We start from the raw sequence: 6,842 nt of genomic DNA, 5'->3' as shown, positions 1-6,842 counted from the left end.
TTAGCTATTAAAACTAGCCTTAAAATTAGTATTCTTTTTAATTCTCATAAAATGTTAAAACTGATTTTTGTAGCATGGACAATCATAGAAGCAATTTCAGAATGCAAGTTGTTCTGGGAAAGAAAATGTCAAATATTTTTCAATTAAATATGTAGTTCCAACTGTTTCTAGCATGAACAAACCAATATTCACAATAATAACGGCATGACTTATTGTCTGTCTACTGTCATCTAGGAAGTGTGCTGACAGTTTCATTATCTCTAACACCAATATCAAACCAGGTCTAGGACAACCAAAGAATGCTGTAGCGTACACAAACTCCCTTGAGTTTAGGGAGCTTACTCTGTGTTACATATATTAATTTGTGAAAGAGGGATTTAAAGCTGTGTCAGTCTTATTTTTTATTATGTACTCTTTACCTTAGGTGATTTTTCCCCCACAGAAAGTCTTCCTTCTACTGTTGCTTTTTCTAAATTGAATTGGTATCATCATTCTGTATTGCCTAATCAACATCCTCCACTTGGCAAATAATACACAATTTATGGCAAAATAAATCTCAATAGTTTCATCTGAGTTAAATGGTATCTGAAGATAAGTAAAAATTGAGCAAGTACTTTTATTAAGAAGATGCTATACTGAAATACCATTGTCATTTTTGAAAAATGCATAGTGACAGGAAATTTTAAAACTCATTGGTAGGCATTCTTTGAGGAGAGCTGTTTTTAAAGTCAGAATATGAACTGGTAACAGAACTCATGCAAGAAAGAATCAGTGAAGCACTTAGTTTAATGTGATGGACAGAGAGATTTGTAGATAGCTAGCAAAATTTGCAATATCAATGCTTCATCCAATAATTTTAAAAATTATTAAAATGGAAGGGTAAAAATTATACCAGTTATAAAATATAGAATACAGGGATAACAGAAGTATTTGCTTTTATGATGGAGACAAGATTTATTCACACATGAGCATTCTACCCTCCTCCTCCTGCAAGTGGAGTATTTTCTCTTTGCACAGCAAATTACTCTATCCTACCCTCTACCTCTTTGGAAAGTTTGAACACCCTTTGAGTCCCTTTGAATTGCACTATCTCCCTCCCCAAAACATCTATCATGATTTGTTTATCACTTCTTTGTTTGTCATTTTAGTTTTATCTCATATAAATGAATTTTCAATAATTTTGCTTAATTTTCAATAATATTTTGAAATTCATGTAAAATAGATGAAACGCAGATATTCTTTAGTGATTTGCTTTTTTTCTCAACTAGCAATGATGCCTTATTTGACTCAAGTGTATTACTTGAGACCCATTATATTAATGTGTATCACTATACCTCATTCATTTTCATTGCTGATTAGTGGCCAATTATATATCACTAAATTGATATCCAAAGCGATTCTACCAATTAAAAACACCCCCACCAAAAACATTTGGGAGTTTTTATTACTCATTTACTCTCTAAAACCTTTGAAGTAAAATTTTCTTTATTCAATATGGTAGAGGTGAAGCAGTATCTCCCTATCATTTTTAATTTGAATTTTCCTAAAGACTAATGAAATTGAGTCTTTAAATGAGTCTGCTTCTTTTTGTGTTAAATATCTTTAGATGTCATTTTATCAGTTTTATTTTGTGTATATTTGTTTTCCTTATCAAATTTTAGGCTTTTAAAAGTCTAAATTGTCAACAAAGCTAAAACTTTTTTGCCAATATGTATATAGATATGTTCTCAATGATTTGTGTCCTATTTTACCATATCTTTAATTTCAATATAACTTCTCATTTGTAAAATTTGGGATTGTATATTTTTATGTTTCATTTAAGAAATCTTTTCATATGACAGTAGTAAAGATATTTTTCAGCAAGTATAAAAAATATAACTTCTTTTTTCTTATATTTACACATCCTCTTTTCACAAGAAAAAAACATGAAAATTCTTTCTCTTCCTTCTGAGGTCCCAAGGAACATATCCTAATTGACTAAGGTATTTCCTGTCTATTACCATAAGAGATGTTCTGTCTACATTCCCACGGTGAAAAACTGCTACCACCTATTTTTTTTAAAAAAATGAGGTGAGAACAATACCCTTCAACTTTGCACCCATAGGTATAAAGTTGAATTCTGAGATTATGTTAGTTTCCCATTTTGGGGCCCATGCACTTTTCTTATCATCTGATAAATTTTTTAAAATGACAAAATGAGCAAATAAGGGATGAAGGCGTACTTAAATCAGAGTTTGGCCCTTCTCTGTTTTAGTGTCGACATTTGTAACTATTTGAATGTGAATGACAAAGGACAGAGGGTCATCTAAAATATCTTAGTTTGTGTTTTATATGAAAGTTAAGTTCTACCTCAGTTTTCTTAGCAAAGTTTTCAAGTGCTTTCCAATGCCTTATATAATAAATATGTATTGTCAACAGCCTATCAAGAGTCTGCAGTTATTCAGTTATTCAGTTCTTCATTTGCTACTCTCATTATTTTATATTTATGCAAACATTACATAGATATCTTTATTAGAGCATTCAATTTTAGCACAAATCAGTTTTCTTTCCATTGGTTTGACCTTTGCTAACTTGTCTGTCTAGAGCTCTTTGTCTCACTCTTTTCTGATAAGTTTTCTCATACTGCAAATTCCCTATCTCTCTATTGTGGCAGAATTTATAGAGCAGCAACTGTGGAAGATGCTGGAGATGCCGCATGCCGTGCAGTGTGAATGAGTATATTTATTCTTTAGGGCAATCCTCAACCTTCAACTTGTATAAACATTGATGGTAGAACATATTTAAATAAATTCCTAGGCCACACCCCAGATGATCTGCTTCTGTATATCTGGAATAAGGCTTAAAATTTTTATTTATAGCAAGTTCACAGGTAATGCTGCTGTTGGTTAGGGCTACACATGGACTATCACTCAATTATGACACTGGCAATTTTATAATATCTTGTTGACAGATTTTAGAGACAGAGCTTTTTCCTCAAGTATAATCTTCTTTCTTTGTATGTTCACATTTAAAATGGCAGGTGTATCCCTCAACTAGCAAGGATGCCTTATCTGAGTCACAGATTAGATTTAAAGGATGTCAAGAAATGCAAGTCAGTGCATTTCATGTCTATGGACAATGAAGACATCCTACCCATAATACAAATATGATCTGATATCAACTGTTAAATGCTTTGGAAAGTTCAGATTATAATGGCTCTGAACCTGCTTCCTCAATCTATCCAAATACAAATGTAGCATTTCTAAAAGTATACCCTGTTATTCCTAATTGTCCCTAGAAAAGGGGAAATAGCTTACAAACCAGTTCATCAGGTGTAGTCAGTTGCAGCTTCCATTATGCTCTTCCTGTTATGTCTTGCTCCCTACTTCCCAAAGAGTTTCTTTTAGGAACTTCAGTGCTGCCACTCTCGATCTTGCCCACTGAGTGTACTACCTATGAAAGCTTCTAAAGCTACTAATCTTCAGTGTGCCAGAACAACCAGGATCTGTGCAGGATGAAAAGCCCCTTCCTATCTCTGTGCCATCCTTTAATAACCTTTATGATCCAGGAATGAAGGGTAAATCCTTTTTGTGTTTAGGACTTATTTATTCACTCTTGAATATTTCCATCATCCCTAATTATGTCTTTTAATTGGTATATATTAAATTCAATCAAAGGGGATGGATGATGAATAAACCCTATTTACACTTCTCATTCTTTCCGTTCAATATATACCTTCTTCCTTCTCTAATTATAAGCCATAGTTCCATGCCTATTGATGAATACAAAATAACAGGAGTTATCTATAGACTCCATATTACTAGGACTACGGATTACTAATTCAGCTCCATCAACACAAAAATACCTCAATATAAAAGCTCCATTTTATATATTTTTTCCTTGTCTTTCAAATATTTTGATGCTATTCTATTACTTTTGATGAGAAATGGCAGTGGCTTGGTTTAGAGGGGTGCTGGTAAAGATGAAGAGTCGTGGTTATTATATTCAATGTTTTAGAGTTTGCTTCTGCGCTGATCTGTGTTTTCTCATTGTCTTTTATGGCATTTGAGAGAATTCAGGATGTGGTGCTACTCAAAGTCTCCTGTGTTTGTTTTTTTTTTCCTTCAGCTCTCATTGTAGTTTTAATTATAAAAACAGCTTCATATATGATTTACATAGATGACACAAATGTGATAAGGGTTTGATAAGGCCAAAGGGCTTTGTCCCACCATTATACAGAGGGCTGGAAAGGCTTATTAAAGTCCTCAGGTCTCTAAGATAAAATACAAATTTCAGAATAAGAGTTACATTAAATATTTATAAAAGACTTCCTAATTTTTACATGACAGTTAAACAACATGTTCCCTAATTCCTTTTAACAGTTATTCTCTTAGAGGCAAAGAAAGGAGCAGGGTTTTCCTTCTCTGGTGTTTTTCTCACCTAAAGATGCAAAATATTGAGATTACTAGGGTCATCCTTTCCAAAAACCCATTAATTGTTTTTCTAGTTAATGGATTATGCAACAAATCTTGCCAATTTTAGTTCTGAACTTTCCCCAAATTCATCTCTCTCTTTTGTTATCCACAATACTAGTTAAGGCTTTTATCATCTCTCTTGCCAAGATTACCAAAACAGTTTAACTGATCTCCTTCCATTCTTATTCCTCTAAAACCTATCTTTTCTACAGCCAAAGAAAGAGTTATCTAAACACACAACTAAACTATGCTACTCTTAATTAGACTCCTATTTCCTACATTATAGGAGAAAAATTAGAAGTCTCTGGAATTGAACTTTATAATGGTCATTATTAGGCAATTTTAAGAGTTAAGGATATTTAATAACATTTCCAGTAAATAGTGGAACTCATATACATATGAATATATATTAAGTATATATTTGAGGACATTAACTTAATATCTACTATGTAGTAAAAATACATGCCTTAATTTTCAGTTTGCATCAGCAGTTCAGAAATAATTATCTTGAGCTAAAAATGAGACTGACTAAACAAAATGATACAGGACTGAAAATGAATCACATTTTGAAAAGAAACCTGATTTCTATTATAAAAAATTAATATTCTGGTATCAGTGAGAAATAAGTACAAAGCAGATTATGGTGGCTATATTGACAAATAAAATTTGGAGAAGTAATGAGAAAAATGTAAAGGACATATTAGTATAGATTTTGAATAGAAATCTATTCAATGGCTGTTTAATGGCCATCTTTATGTTTAATAATATTAGTCTATTACACTATTGAATAGCAAACATTCCATTTAATTCATCAACAACATAATTAATAGAGAGCAAATTCTGATGAATTCAATGGAGCCAATATTCTGATAAAGTATTTTGAGAAAGAATGGGAGTAAGAATTTTTTGACATATGGATACGCTGGTGCTAGAACTAGTCTTGCTGTTCCCACATAATGTCCCCAAAATGTCAAGAAATCCCTCTGTCTGTGGTGCCCGGCCCCAGTCAAACTCCCATTTGTATGGTTTTGGGAAGCCAGAAAACTCTAATGAAGTCAAAGGGTTGTGAGGAAATATATGGAAAGGCACTCAGCAAGAAAAATAGATAATTCTGCCTGCTTTTAACTTAATTGCTACTTATCTTGTCACAGTCTCCTTTAATTTAAAAAACTTACATGCATTCTTCAGATAAAGACTCAGAAGTGGAATTGCTGTGTCATCTGGTAGGTCTAAATCTAATTTTTTGAAGAATCTCTATATTGTTTTCCATAGTGGCTGCACCAATTTGCAGTCCCACCAATAGCACACAAGGGTTCCCTTTTCTCATGTCCTTGCCAACACATGCTATTTGTTGACTTTTGATAACAGCCATTCTAACCTGTATGAGGTGGTATCTAATTTGAAAAGATACATGCACCCCTATGTTCATAGCATTATTTACAACAGTCAAGATATGGGAGCAACCAAAGTGTGTCCATCAATAGATGAATATATAAATAAATTGTGACACACATATGTATGCACATTTATATATATAAATACACACACACACCATAGAATATTACTCAGCAATAAAAAGAAAGAATGAAATCTTGGCACTTGGGACAACATGGATGGACCTAGAGAGTATTATTCTAAGTCAAATAAGTCAGACAGAGAAAGACAAATACCATATGGTTCACTTATATATGGAATCTAAAATAACAAAACAAATGAGCAAACAAAAAACAAAACCAAATTCATAGAAACAGAGATCAAATCGATGGTTGCCAGGGGGAAGGAGAAGGACAACATAGTTAATACAGTGTTAATATAAGTTTTCACGATGACAGGTGATTATTAGACTTAGAGTGATGATCACATTGTAAGGCATATAAATGTCAAATCACTACATTGTACACCTGAATTTAATATAACATCGTACACCAACTATATTTAAATAAAAATAAAAAATAAAAAATATTCTAGCACCAAAACCAAAACAAAAAAAACTGATGATAATCCTTGAAGTATTCAAAAGAAGAATCCTTAATAGCTCAAAGAAAGAGAAAGTTATAACTCATTTCTGTAATCTTAGAAAATGAGATATGGGAATTCTTTGCCTATACCATCCTGTTTTTAGTCTCTCTGCTCACTTGCCTGTCATTAATTTGATTAAGGGGCCAATTCTGTAGAGAAACAGGTCAAATGCTAGAGTAGTCATAAAGATTTTCTTTGAACAAGATAATTTTATCAGTTATCTATTGCTATGTAATGAGTAAATTATTCACAATTGAGCATCTTAAAGCAACAAACATTTATCTCACAGAGGTTGTATGAGGGTCAGTAATCTGAGAGTTGCTTAATTGGATGATGTTGCTCTGGGTTTCTCATTAGAATGCAGTCAAG

Source organism: Pteropus medius, unplaced genomic scaffold (assembly GCF_902729225.1).
Source record: "Pteropus medius unplaced genomic scaffold, Ma_sr-lr_union100, whole genome shotgun sequence".
NCBI classification, from domain to species: domain Eukaryota; kingdom Metazoa; phylum Chordata; class Mammalia; order Chiroptera; family Pteropodidae; genus Pteropus; species Pteropus medius.
Note: the sequence above shows the minus strand (reverse complement) of the source record.